The sequence below is a fragment of the Mustela erminea genome, chromosome 1 (assembly GCF_009829155.1).
Source record: "Mustela erminea isolate mMusErm1 chromosome 1, mMusErm1.Pri, whole genome shotgun sequence".
NCBI classification, from domain to species: Eukaryota; Metazoa; Chordata; class Mammalia; order Carnivora; family Mustelidae; genus Mustela; species Mustela erminea.
This window is the reverse complement of record NC_045614.1, coordinates 163,962,915-163,977,972: the sequence shown is the minus strand read 5'-3', so window position 1 is coordinate 163,977,972 and position 15,058 is coordinate 163,962,915.

Here is a 15,058-nt window from a genome sequence, read left to right as displayed (position 1 = left end):
TAGATCGTCATATCTAAAAAAAAAAAAAAAAAGTGAGGCAGATCTGATCAGGAAATACAAACCCATAAGGCAACCCACAGAACCCTAAGTTTCTGAGAAACGGTTTGGAAAGTATGGTTTGGTGTCACTAGCAGGTGGAAGGGATAGCTATTGAGTTCTTCAGTGTTATGAAGAAAATGAAAATTGCACTGAAAGACGATTCCTTCCTTCCTTCCTTCTTTCCTTTTTTAGTTTCTGTCTTTTTAAAGTAAAGGCTCTTTTTTTTTTTTAAAGATTTTATTTATTTATTTGACAGAGAGCGATCACAAGTAGGCAGAGAGGCAGGCAGAGAGAGAGAGAGAGAGAGGAGGAAGCAGGCTCCCTGCTGAGCAGAGAGCCTGATGCGGGACTGGATCCCAGGACCCTGAGATCATGACCTGAGCCGAAGGCAGCGGCTTAACCCACTGAGCCACCCAGGCGCCCCCAAATCACCAAAGTCTTATGGAGTCAGTCACATTCAGTTCTTGCTGGATTTTGTGTCCCTTGCAACTTACTGCCACTGCCCTTTTTCTTGTCTAAACCCTAATTAGTTATTGAAATCTCTAATTGGTCATATCATCACCCAGCCAATCCATTCTTTTTTTTTCTTTTTTTTCAGATTTATTTATTTATGGAGCATCTGGGTGGTTCAGTTGGTTAAGCAACTACCTTTGGCTCAAGTTATGTTCTCAGGGTCCTGGGATCCAGCCCCACATCTGGGGCTTTTCACTCAGCCGGAAGCCTGCTTCTCCCTCTCCATATACCTGCTACTCTGCCTTCTTGTGCCCTCTCTCTGTGTCAAATAAATAAATAAATAGATAGACAAATAAATAAAATTTTTAAAAAGATTTTTATTTATTTATTTATTTGTTTGTTTGTTTGGCAGACAGATATCACAAGTAGGCAGAGAAAGACAGGAGGAAGCAGGCTCCCTGTTGAGCAGAGAGCCGGATGTGGGGCTCCATCCCAGGACCCTGAGATCATGACCTGAGCTGAAGGCAGAGGCTTAACCCACTGAGCCACCCAGGCGCCCCAATAAATAAATTTCTTAAAAAAAAGATTAATTTGGGCGCCTGGGTGGCTCAGTGGGTTAAGCCGCTGCCTTCGGCTCAGGTCATGATCTCAGAGTCCTGGGATCGAGTCCCACATCGGGCTCCCTGCTCAGCAGAGAGCCTGCTTCCCTCTCTCTCTCTCTGCCTGCCTCTCCATCTACTTGTGATTTCTCTCTGTCAAATAAATAAATAAAATCTTTAAAAAAAAAAAAAAGATTAATTTATTTTAGAAAGAGAGTGAGTGTTGTGTATGCAGTGGGGATGGGCAGAGGGAGAGGGGAGAGAGAAACTCAAATAAACTCCTCACTGAGTACATAACACAGAGCATGGAGCATGAAGCCTGATGAGGGGCTTGATCCCACAATGGGAAATCACAACCTGAGCTGAAACCAAGAGTCTGACACTTAACCGACTGTGCCACCCAAGCATCCCTGGCCAACCCATTCTTGATGCTGTAAAATATTGATTGTATGTATAGATGAGGCAGAAATTCTTCTTCCACCCTTCAACATCTTCTAGGTGGACTAAGAATTAAATTTCTGTGAGACAGGTTAACAGGAGAAAAAAAACAAAATTTTATTATGTGCACACAGAGGCCCAATCTTAAAACTGAGACCCAAACAAATGACTAACTTAGACAGTTTTTATACATTTTAGAAAAGGGACAATAAGTTTATGAGGAATTGACAGGATAAAGAAAACAAGTGTTTGAGACCTTTGATTAGTAAGGAGTTCTAATTGGAATTTGGACTGAAGTAGAAGATTAGTAAAAAAGTAGTAAGGTTTATATGTACAGCTTTCCATGTTTGGTGATAAGGATGTCTTTTTACTTAGTAAAGGGAGAGTATTTCCCATATAGGAAATCTGTTCCCTGCTTTCATGGGGACAGAGGAGGGTCTGACTGTCCCTACACTCGTTGTTTCCTACGCACCTTCAATCTAAAATAACCAATATGCCATTGGGGTACATTTTCGGGCAGCTTGCCCTGGGCCCCTACATATGCTACATCAAGATGAGTTTCATAACTAGAGAATTTGGGATTTATGCATACCACAGTGTGATAGAAAGCAGTTTCAGAAGTTTTTAACTGGTCTTCCCACTATGATAGCTCTTACCTCATAAGCCAAGCACCCAGTGTGGAGGTTACTTCAACTCTCAAGTGTATCAGTTCCAATCATACATTCAGAGATGGGGAAACGATCCTTGGGTGTGTTCATAAAACCAGTGAGTCTCCTTGGTCTAGTCTTTAACCAGGACTCCAGTTGTTACCTGCCTCCTTTAAACCTCCCATCTAACAAAGGTAGGGGGTCATGATGATAATTTGAGTATCAATACTGATTTAGATCCTGTGCCCAATAATTCTTAAATTCTCAAAATGTCTTTTTTTTTAAGATTTTTTTTTTTAAGATTTCATTTATTCATCTAACAGACAGAGACCACAAGTAGAGAGGCAGGGAGAGAGTGGAAGAAGCAGGCTCCCTGAGGAGTAGAGAGCCCAATGCGGGGCTCGATCCCAGGACCCCGGGATCATGACCCGAGCCGAAGGCAGAGGCTTTAACCCACTGAGCCACCCAGGCACCCCATAAGATTTTTGTCTATTTACTTGACAGAGAGAGACACAGCAAGAGAAGGAACACAAGTGGGGGAAGCGGAAGAGGGAGAAGCAGGCTTCCTCCAGCAGAGAGTCTGATGCAGGGTTTGATCTAAGGACCCTGGGATCATGACCTGAGCCAAAAGCTAACACTTAACAACTGAGCCACCCAGGCACTCCTCTCATGTCTCTTTTCCAGTGTAACATGGTTAAATGGCCGTAGATCCCTTTGGGGGGAAAACTGGGGAATCGTTTTAAGAAATACTTGTCACAATGGTACAGGGTCCTTTGTTCCAGGAAATAAGCCATGTCCTCACCTAGTAGGTTCTGGATTTGAAAATCAGTTCAGGTCTGGGAGCTGAGCAAAACATGGTGACTTTTTACTAGGTTATTGCCCTCAGCTTTTGACTCCTCTATTCTTGGCTTTTGATTGTAGATGTTAAGCATTTTTTAAATAATATATACATATATCAAATTAATATATTGTGTACTCTAAACTTATAGAATGTTGTATGTCAATTATAGCTCAATAAAACTGGGAAAAATTTAAAATATGAGTAATTATTTACTTCCACATTAAAGAAGAAGAAGAAGAAAATAAATGAAGGAGAAGGAGAAGAAGGAAAAGCAGCAGCATCCTGTGGGCTGCCCACCTCCTTTGCCCCAAGGATGCCAGGCTTGGTTAACCATCTCCAAGCGGCCTAAGAGTCAAGTCCCTTGAGCAGCCCTCCAACCCTTCTGGTTACTGTGGCCTCCTGATTTCTGCTGCTTAAGTGATGTCATCTAGTTCATTTGTTTCAGAGCCCACCATTCCCAGAATGACATAAGCAAGCCCAGATCTTGGCTGCCTCACCTATTATCATCTGTTTCTGCAGAGGACCACGGATATTATGGTCCTGTTTCTTATGGTCTTGATGAATGCTAGGTCCTCTGTGCCCTTCCAGCCTCTAGTGGGTGTCTGACCTCACATAACCTATCTATCCCTGCACATCTATATTCCTCTTTATTCCCTCCTCTACCCTCTACGAGGGCTTTCATACTTTGCTCACTGATGGTTGTCACTGTCTCCGGGCCTCTAAGAATCATCCTTACGTAATGAATTTGTCCCATCTTCTAAGATCCTTACTAGGAGGTTAAATCCTGTGCAAGAAGAAAGTATCCCCCATGACAATGAATTCTTGCTTAAGTAGTGCTGTGTTCCAGTCCTTTGGATTGATTGCTCTCAAAATCTAATCCAAGATTTAGTCTTATAACTCCTGCTGATACATGCTGGCTAATGTCTGCAGATCCTTTGGTGAATATTCTCTTCCCTCCCTTGCTAGACCCATCACTTCCTTAACTGGGTTATGCTAGAATTTAGCTCTGAGTTATTGGCCTTGTAGCTGGGAGCAGAGTTTGGAGGAATTTTTGAGGTGGCAGGGGGCATCTGCTAACCTGTTATCTTTGAAGGGAAGGATATCTGTGCATCATTCTCCAGCACAGAGGTGGTGCTACTGCTTACTAGGGAGCCATGGACCACTTCCACGAGATCTGAGAATTCTTGGGAGTCTGCAGATTTGGCACTCTCAGAGGCATTCATTTCACTGTCTCCACCCAATGTGTCAGGGTCGAAGATTTTCCCAGCCAGGCTGCTGACTTTAGCAGAACAGACCTGCCTTTGCTAAAGTAGTAAGTCTCCTCAGTCCTGCAATTTTAGCTGTTAGAGCTTCTGTTTGCTGCTCAACTCTATTCTTCTGACAATATGAGATATGGACCTCTGTCACTACAAGAACTTCTTTGGCTTTTACATCTCACGCTTAGTCTTTCAATGCTTGTTATAGGCCCTCAGTTCTTCATTATCCCATTGATAAGCAATAATACAACTTACCAGTAACCAGCCAACTCCACCATATTTGTAGACCCCTTAACATCTATATTTTCCAAATGGTTGAATTATTGCATTTGTAAGGGCATTCTTCTCTACCAGAACATTTTTCCCAGGTCACCTCCACTAAAATCTCCAGCAGTTGAACTACCTCTGTGTGTGAGGGACTAACCATCTCTTACACAGCATTCAGAATTGGTCCTTTTATGTTCTCCAGTAGATGAATGAGCCAGTTCCAACAACCCATCTTACCAATTTTCTCAACTGCTCCTAGCACTGTATGTTTTTGTTCATGTCCTCCAAGAAGCAAATGCCAAGATAAGATTAGGTATGCAAGAGAACATGTAGGAAAGAACAATGAGGGAAAAGGAGAAAGGATCCAGGAGGCTAGGAGAGCTGTCAGAGCATGAGGAAGTTGACTTCTGTGAAAAAGAGAGAAGGCAGTCTTGGAGGAAGAGTCTTGAACTAGTGCAGTTGCAAGAAAGCTTTTACAAGGCTGACAAGGAGTCCCCAAGTCTAAGCCCCAACACTGACACTGCCTTAGAGTTCCTGCTACACTTAGTGGCTGGGAATAGCAGATAGGAGTTTTAGCAGAGGCATGAACTCCATGGTGGTGAAGCTAAAGTTGGGGCCACTAACCAGTTATTCTCCCAGCAGTACAGAGCTGAAAGGTACTTTGCATGATCACCACATTATAATGGGATACTTCCTTTGCCTTTGAAGAAAGGGAAGAGAAATTGGGTTTACATAGGTTGTGGCACTCCTCTGCTGAGCACATCGACACTTTATATTTTCCTCTGAAATTATAATTACACTCAATGATGGATAAAGAACAGAGCCAAATTACTTGGCTTAGAAATCAATTTAGGAAAAATGTTGACATTTGCCAGTAAAAAGTGAGCTATGGCAAATGGAGAGATGCCATATGGGAAACTATTTTCCAAACTATGGACTGTTAAACAGTAAGTGGCTTAATCCATCACTTTCTTTCTATTTGAAGCTTAAACCTGAGCTACTTCCCTCTTTCTGATCAGTACTAACTTTTTTTTTTTGGTAAGATTTTACTTTTAAGTAATAGCTACACCCCACACGGGGCTCTAACAACCCCAAGAGTAAAAGTTGCATGCTCTACTGACTAAGCCAACCAGGCCCCCCAAGCACTGTTATCATCAGTCTTACCAGAGACTTTTTGGGTCTGGGACTGGGAAGTGGTATAACAGTAGTGAAGATTACTGCTATATGGTTCTTGATCCTAATCTCTTCCATAAACATAATAATCATGCAGCCTTTTTGGCTGGGTTATTTATCACAATCGTTTTAGCCATGTCAACAGTTTGTGATCACTTGAGTCTTCTTCCCTCTGTTGGGTCTGTGCTGAGGCATTGCTGAACTGGCCAATATCAAGCCTTTCCTTGAATATGACAATTTCTGGACTACTACAGCATAGGTGAATATATTCTGCGATTTGGTATTGTGATCAGTGTTCAAAAATGTGCTACTCCATTTAAAAAAAAAAAAGAATGTTATTTATCTCCATAGTTCAAAAACAGGTGGAAGCCAGGTAGACCGTGGAGAGAATAATGTATGGGAGTTGAGACCAAGAATAATGCCCTCCCCGTCTCAATCCTTCTGCTTTCTCTGGCCCTGTTTTATACTCAATTAGACAAAATAGGGGTGCCTGGGTAGCTCAGTGGGTGAAGCCTCTGCCTTTAGCTCAGGTCATGATCTCGGTGTCCTGGGACTGAACCCCACATAGGGCTCTCTGCTCAGCAGGGAGCCTGCTTCCCCCGACCTGCCTTTCTGCCTACTTGTGATCTCTTGCTCTGTGTCAAATAAATAAATAAAATCTTAAAAAAAATTAGTCAAAATAATTCATTAGAAGTATTATGACTTCAGGCTCCTGGGTGGCTCAGTCAGTGAAGCACCTGTCTTCAGCTCAGGTCATGATCCCAGGGTCCTGGGACTGAGCCCCACATTGGTCTCCCTGCTCAGTGAGAAGCCTGCCTCTCCCTCTCCCTCTGCCTGCTGCTCTCCCTGCTATACTCTCTCTCTAATGAATAAATAAAATATTTTTTTTAATTTTTTATTTTTTATAAACATATATTTTTACCCCCAGGGGTACAGGTCTGTGAATTGCCAGGTTTACACACTTCACAGCACTCACCAAAGCACATACCACCCTGAACACACCCGATCTCGTCTGAATAAATAAAATATTTTTTAAAAAATTATGACTTTACACAATTATTGCCTTCCCAACAAGTGACTTTTTTAAAAAATATGCATGTATAAACAGTCTAAGTTAATAAAAGGACTCACATCTCTATCTCTGTTCTGAGCAGTACAAATTCCCAATTTACTAAGCCTACTATCCATACTCAAGTTCTTTTTTTTTTTTTTTTTTTTTTTTAAGATTTTATTTATTTATTTGACAGAGAGAGATCACAAGTAGGCAGAGAGGCAGGCAGAGAGAGAGGAAGGGAAGCAGGCTCCCTGCTGAGCAGAGAGCCCGATGCGGGACTCGATCCCAGGACCCTGAGATCATGACCTGAGCCGAAGGCAGCGGCTTAACCCACTGAGCCACCCAGGCACCCATACTCAAGTTCTTTTTTGGCACCAGCTACATAAAGTATCCCAAGATAACCCATCCATGGGAGGCACACTGGTCAGCCAGGGAAGTATTCTGTTTGAGGCAACTTGATATTAAAGAACAGAAGCTAAGAAAGATTTTAATGAAATAGTCATACATCACACTTGCATGACCACAATTTATGAAATGTATTACATATAATTTCTCATTAAATATTTACAATCCTTTGAGATAAATATTACTATTTTTGTCATTTAGGCAACAGATACTCAAAATCAGCTAGCAACTAAAATAGTACAGCCAGTAGTCAAATCTAGGTCTTACCCTATCCTTCCTCCCTTAATCTTTGCAGGTCATTAAGACTTTAACCAACATACATATCTGCCATCTTTTTTATTTTTGTGGCCTCTACCCACAGGTCAGGGCATTGCACCAGATTTCAACCGTGTTATGTTAACTATCTAAGGCAATGGAGGCTTAGAATTTAGCACAGGAGTACTCAGTTGACAATTGCCTTCATTTCACAACATCCACCACACTTCACAGAACCCAGCTGCATTCCTTTACTGCCTTCTTCCACTTAGCAGAACTCCTAAAACACTGCTGCATTCTACTTAAGTCTAGATCTTTTCTTTTTAAAGTGGGCTCTACACCTGACATGGGGCTTGAACTCACAAACTTGAAATCAAGAGTCATATGCTCTGCTGACTGAGCCAGCCAGGTGCCCCAAGTCTAGGTATTTTCTTACAGAGGAACATATCAAAATGTAAGAAAAACAACTCTCCCTGACACATTAAAACACAATGCCAAATATCATTTTCCTAGCATTCTTCCATTCTTTTGGGCCTACAAGAGGCCACTCTTGCCATTATTCACTGGCCCAGAAAACCCATCAAAAATCCCTGTAGTGAAAAAAAGTCCTTATTAGATTTTTGTTGTGAAAGGTGACAGGCTGATTCTCAATTTATGTATAATCAATTCCTCAACCTGATTAATAAGAAAACAAGTGATTCAATAAAAAGGGGGCAAAGTATTTTAACAACCACTCCACTGAGAGGTTATATGGAGGGTAAATTAATACCACAATAAGATCAATAAAATACCATTATTCACCTCTTACAATGGCTAAAATTCAAAACATTGATCATATCAAGTGTCAACGAGGAAAGAAGGCACCTGGATAGCATACATTTCTGGTGAGAATACAGTATGTCACAACCATTTTGGAAAACTCACAACCATTTTGGAAAACTGTGGCAGTTTTATTTAGTATTTTAAAGATTTACTTATCTATCTTAAGGAATTGGGGGGTGAGGTTGGGCATGGGTAGAGGGGAAGAGAATCTCCAACAGACTCCTTGATTTGCCTGGAGTCCATTTCAGAGCTCAATTTCAAGGCCCTGAGATCATGATCTGAGCCAAATCAAGAGCTGGACACCCAACCGCCCAACCAATCAAGCCACCCAGGCACTCTTGAAGGTTTCTTTCTTTCTTATTTTAAAGATTACATTTTATTTATTTGCAAGAGAGTGAGCAAGAGAGAGCAAGCACAGTGAGGGGCAGAAGGAGAGCTAGAAGCAGGCTAAGCAGGCAGCCCAATGCGGGGCTAGATCCCAGGACTCTGGGATCAAGACCTGAGCAGAAGGCAGATGCTTAATCAACTGAGCACCCAAGAGGGTGCCCCACCCTGGAGGTTTCTTACAAAGCTAAACATACATTTAGGTTATGACTAAGCTCCCTGCTTGGATATTTACCCAAATGAGTGAAATTTGAGTGTTCACGTACAAACTACAGAGGAAAGTTAATAGTGGACTTCATTTGTAATCGCCAAACCTAGAAATAACCATATATCCTTCAACTGGTGAGTGGATAAACAAACTATGGTACATCTATACAATGGAATACTACTATTCATCATAAGAAGGAACAAACTAATGATACACACAAAAACATGAGTCAATCTCAAATGTACTGTACTGAAGAACCCAGATTCATTCTATTTACAAGACATCCCGGAAAAAAACAAAATTGAAAGAACAGAAAATAGATCATTAGTTTTCAGGAGCTGGGAGGGGTTAATTGACTACCAAGAGAACGGAAGGAATTTTCTGGAGTGATTAAAGCTCTATATCTTGTGTTGGTAGTTACACGACTACATGCATTTGCCAAAACTTGTAAGACTATACATTAAAATGGATGAATTTCACAGTATGTAAATTATGCTTCAATAAACCTGAGAAGGCTAAAGAGATTAAATAAATCCCCAAAGCCACACAGCTATTGAAATGGCTAATAAGTGTCTAGTAATTACAGATCACCTCAGTTCAGGAAACAAAGATAAAGACAAAACATAATAGGAATTACAGCAATTACTCTTGGCTGAATATCTATCACTTGCCTAACACTGTGATTGTTTTACATGGACAATTTTTTTTTTTTTAACGCATGATTTTTTTGAATCTAGCAGAGTTATTTGTTATCTTCATTCAAAAAATTTGTAAATTGAGCTTCAAGGATGGGAAGTTGAGTACAACCCTCTTTGGTCCCCCTCCTCTTTGGGAGCGTAGTACTATCACCAATAAACTTTGCTTTGCCACCCACCAAAAAAAATTTTTTTAAATGATGGGAAGTTGAACTTTAATTACCCAAAAAGTTTGGGGTTCTTGTGTTCTTAACAAGAAATGTAGTGATTTCAAATCCAGTATGAGTAAAAAAAGGTAGTTTTAAGAGTTGGAACATATCAAAGGAGGTTATCAAATAAGTAAGATTTAAGCAGGGCTTTGAGGAAAGAGCAGAACCTAGAAAGTTCTGACCTTTGTTTTCCAGCGTTAAGAGCTTCACGTGTTCTGGAATACTGAAAAACTCTCATCCAGTCTCTGTGAATGTCCTTTATAACCCTTCTCAGTGTTACAAATCTCATTGTTGTATTGGGATCCTCCTCTTTGTCATCTATCATGTCCCTGAGGTCTCTGTACAGAATCTTAGGAGTAGAGTCAGTCATATGACAGATAGTTTCCCTTTTGATCTCCAAAGTAATCTCTCTCTTTTTTTTTTAAATTCAGGTAGAATTGGGCCACCTGGGTGGCTCAGTCAGTTAAGCATCCGTCTTTGGCTCAGGTCATGATCTCAGGGATCCTGAGGATCCCATATCCAGTGGGGGAGCCTGCTTCTCTCTTCTCCTTCCGTCCCTCCCCACCACTTGAACAGCAGGCAGAGGGAGAAGCGGGCTCCCTGCTGAGCAGGAATCCCCATGCAGGACTCCATACCAGGATGCTGGGATCATCACCCAAGCCAAAGGCAGATTCTTAACTGAGTTACCCAGGCATCCCAATAAACAAAAATGTTTGAATAAGTTCAGGTTGAATTTATAGTGAAATGTATAGATCTTAGGCGTATAGTTTAGTAAGTTTGAAAGACGACAGTTGTTTCTTTACTCAAGACAGAAAATCTATCATCAAGGAAAAGTTGTTTGTGACCTTCCAGTCAGTTCCTACCACTCCCACCCTTTAGTAAGGCTGGATAGAGTGTCGTCTTACTTAAGATAATGTGGATTGTCCTCTAGTAGTCTTGTTTTCCAAATGGTTTCTAATACAAGAGATGATGGAGGAATGGAATTTTAAAAATGCATAAAGAATGTGGTAATTTGTTCACAGACACCAGTTTTAGAATCACTTTTCTCTTCTTTCTGCATTAGCCTACTCTCAATATCCAGTCAAAAAGGAGTTCTGTCAAATTTACCTCTATCACTACCAGCCGAGTCAAAGCTGCCAAAATCTCTTGCTAGAAAGATTAATAACTGGTCTCCTCTGCAACTGGTCCTTTCTCTACATTAGAGGCAAATAATCTTTTCAAAAATGCAAATATGACATTTTGTCCTAGCCCCTTGAACTTCTAAAGGCTCTTGGGTCTTTTAGTGGTTTTTTTTTTTTTTCTTTTTAAGATTTTATTTTTAAGTAATCTCTATATCCAGCGTGGGGCTCAAACTCACACCCCCAGGATCAAGAGCCACATGTTCCACTGTCCGAGCCAACCAGGGATCCTGAGGCTCATGCTTTTTAGGATCAAGACAAAACAAGGGTCTTATGTTACCTGGGCCTCCATTCCTTTCCAGTTTCAACGGATACTTACGTCCCCAGCTCTGAACTCCCAACACGGTGGCCATCCAGTTTCTTTGCTCCTCACCTCAGGATCCTCACAGGCCCTCCCCACGGGCTGGAATTCCTTTCTTCTCATTTTCAATTTAATGCTTATTTGCCCTTCAATTTGATGTCAACTCAACACTTTTTCCCTTAAGTAATGGACTCAGAAAAGATTCGTAACACTTTTGGAATAATTTACTTCTCCCAAGACTTCCAGTGTAGCTCTGCCCTAGCCAGAAACAAGATAACTGAAGTTAATTCTTCTAATGAAAAAAGTGTCTTCTGGGCCTGATTATGTCATTTTTCTAACCCTTCTCCTACTTCCTATTTCCTCCCAGGAATGAAGTTCTTTCTCCTTTCTTATCCTTCAAAACATATTGCAATTTTAATAATGTTCTTATCCTTCAGGTAATAGTGATTGAAATATTGGGTGATTACTGCTGTTTTAAATACTGTTGGACTTAACATTCTAAAACAGAAAGATGAGGTTTTGGAATAAAAGACTACTTCCAACTAAGTTTAGAATTTGCTAGAAACCTTCTAAAATAGTTCTTTAGAGGTAATGACATAATGGAAATAGAAAACAGAATTCTGGGTGCTAAACACAACAGAGAACATTTTTCTTACCAAGAGGGGACACAAATTATTGTTCCAGAGAACACTGAGTAAAATTAGACAGGGAGTACATGGTAATACATTAGAGGACAGAGAACAATTTTTTTTATATTGATTCCTAAGTAACCTGCAGTCCATTTCCTTTTATGGTTCACATCAAACCTTTCCATTTATCACTCACTGATCATTTATTGAGCACCAACCATGTGTCAGACTCCATTCTGGGAAGTTGTGATACCTAAGTGCACAAAACTGACAGAAACCCCTTTACACTATTAGTAGGAGACAATAACAAATTACATTATTATGTTAGGGGAGACAAAGGTTACAGATAAATTGAGAACTAGAGCATGGTGAGGGGGACAAATGGTGCTGATAGGAGTTGAAAAACAGCTGGGGATTTGATTTGATTTTTTTAAAGATTTACTTATTAGGGAGAGAGAGAGCACAAGCAGGAGGAGCAGCTGGCAGAAGGAGAGAGAGAAGCGGGCTCCCAGCTGAGCAAGGGGCCCGATGTGGAACTCAATTCCAGGATCCTGGGGCCATGACCTGAGCTGAAGATAAACACTTAACCAACTGAGCCACCCCGATGCCCCCAGTCTGTGATTTTATTTATTTATTTTTAAAGATTTTATTTATTCATTTGACAGACAGAGATCACAAGTAGGCAGAGAGGCAGGCAGACAGACAGGAGGAAGGAGACTCCCCGCTGAGCAGAGAGCCCGATGTAGGGCTTGATCCAGGACCCTGAGATCATGACCTGAGCCAAAGACAGAAGCTTTAACCACTGAGCGACCCAGGCGCCCCATCAGTCTGTGATTTTAAAGAATCGGAGTATGCTTTTTTGGCCAAGTGATGTAAAAGCTTTACCATACCAGCTTCTGGGGAAAGGTAATTCCAGCCAGTGCCAAGGTCAGGAAACAAAGGCAGGGTTCTGGAGGTGAGGCTGAAGGTGAAAGGCATGGGGCAGGAGATACTTAGGTATTACCAAGTTTTGGAGGTCATAACAAGGGCTTTGGTTTTAACTCGGAATGAAACAGGACCCATAGGAGGCTTTTAAGCAAAGTGTCATGATTTGACTTGTATTTCTAAAGGATCTTTTCATATATGAATCTGAGTATTTTTAAATCTTATTTTAAAATTCCAGATATAAAAGCACCTGGGTGGCTCAGTCATTAAGCATCCCCAGGGTCCTGAGATTGAGTCCCATGTCAGGCTCCCTGCTTGGCGGGAAGCCTGCTTCTCTCCCACTCCTCCTGCTTATGTTCCCTCTCTAGCTGTGACTCTGTCAAATAAATAAATCTTAAAATCGGATATAAAACAGGCACACCCTTGTATCGTTCCTCATTAACCAATTGTCAAATGCAAATTCTGTTGTTACCACAACCAAAACATTAACACCTCTGTAGTTAACATCTAATCTTCATTCTATATTCTAAATTTCCCAGTATTCCACATGTAGCAGAACTGTAACTTACTCAAACCAGGGCAGTTTTTAAAAACGATATATAGGGGCACCTGGGTGGCACAGTTGGTTAAGCAGCTGCCTTCGGCTCAGGTCATGATTCTGGGGTCCTGGGATAGAGCCCCACAACAGGCTCCCTGCTCAGCAGGGAAGTCTGACTCTCCCTCTGCCTGCTGCTCCCCCTGCTTCTGTTCTCAAATAAAATTGTAAAAAAAAAATTTAAATTATATATTGCTGGGGCGCCTGGGTGGCTCAGTCTGTTGGGTGTCTGCCTTTGGTTCAGGTCATGTCCTGGAGTCCTGAGATCCAGCTCCAGGTCAAAGTCCCCGCCCAGCTGGGAGTCTGTTCCTCCCTTTTCCTATGCCCACCCCCCATTCATGCTTTCTCTAGCTCCCTCAAATAAAAAAAATCTTAAAAAGAAAAAGATACATAGCTTACACAGAGTAAATATGTAGACATATTTAAGCACGTAGTTCTGTGGATTTTTACATATGGATAAGCCTTAGTAACTGCCACTCAAAACAAGGTCAGCTCACTTTATGCTAATGACAATAGGTATGATCAAGACTACCTGCTTCGCAGAGTAGATTCATATTAAATTTTTGGCAAGAGTATCATCAATGGTATTTCCCATCAGAAAACACATTTCTGTTTGTGTCATTCCTGGTGATAAGCCTGAATACTCGGTCAAGGTGGACATAACCTATTTTTTCTACAAGCCCTATGTTGCAAAATGTAGATTTACTTGGGGCACTTTCAGATAAATTAATACCAATTCAGTGAGTTAGCATTTTAAAAATTTCCCCATCTTTCTCCTCCCACATCTGCCCCTTAGGGCTGGGTCCTTGGAGATAACAGCGATTTCCAATTTTGTTTCTGGCAGGGAGTTCACAGGCTTTCTTCACGTAGATCCATTTGCCTTAGCCAGCCATGTCTGGGCAGAACCTGACTCCAAAGCTCAAGGACTTCAACCCCAATTCTTGGGAGCTTATAGGTCCCTTTGGAGCCAGGAGAAATTCGGAGGGCTGGCTCTAGACGTCTCCTATCACCATTCCTGGGGCATCACATACCTTACTCACACCACACATGCGCTTCTGGATAGACAGCTCTGCCCAACTGTGACTTCAGTTTCCAGGTGGGAAACTGGACATTTTCTCTCCCCCCGCTCCTCCTAAACATCTAGATCATAGGGCAAGTTCCTTTTCCTTTGCCACAGAATTCATCTGAGGTATGGAGGATTGAGCTCCAAGTTGTCTTTTTTTTCTTGTAATATTTGGGAAGCTTGGGAGCGAGACAGTGCAGGGAAGGTAGACTAGGGTAGCTGAAACTATAGGAAATTTGGGAGGAGGCTTGTGGGAATTAGGGAAGTGCTGGGGAATAAATATAACTTTAGAAATTTAACCTTGCTAGGGGCAGGAAAAAGTGGTAGATAGTTATCTTTGTGGTGGACCTACAACTAATTTTATAGAGATAGCGAAGTTCACTTTTGTGTGTGAGGAAGGGAAAGCCACAAGCAGACTGGGAAGCCAAAAGAGTACAAACTTGGGCATTCCACTGAAAATAAGGAAAAAGTATGGGAGGACACCTGGGTGGCTCAGTCGGTTAAGCAGCTGCCTTCGGCTCAGGCCATGATCCCAGGGTCCTGGGATCAAGTCCCACATCAGGGTCCTTGCTCTGCAGGGAGCCTGCTCCTCTCTCCTCCTCTGCTGCCACTCTGCCTGCTTA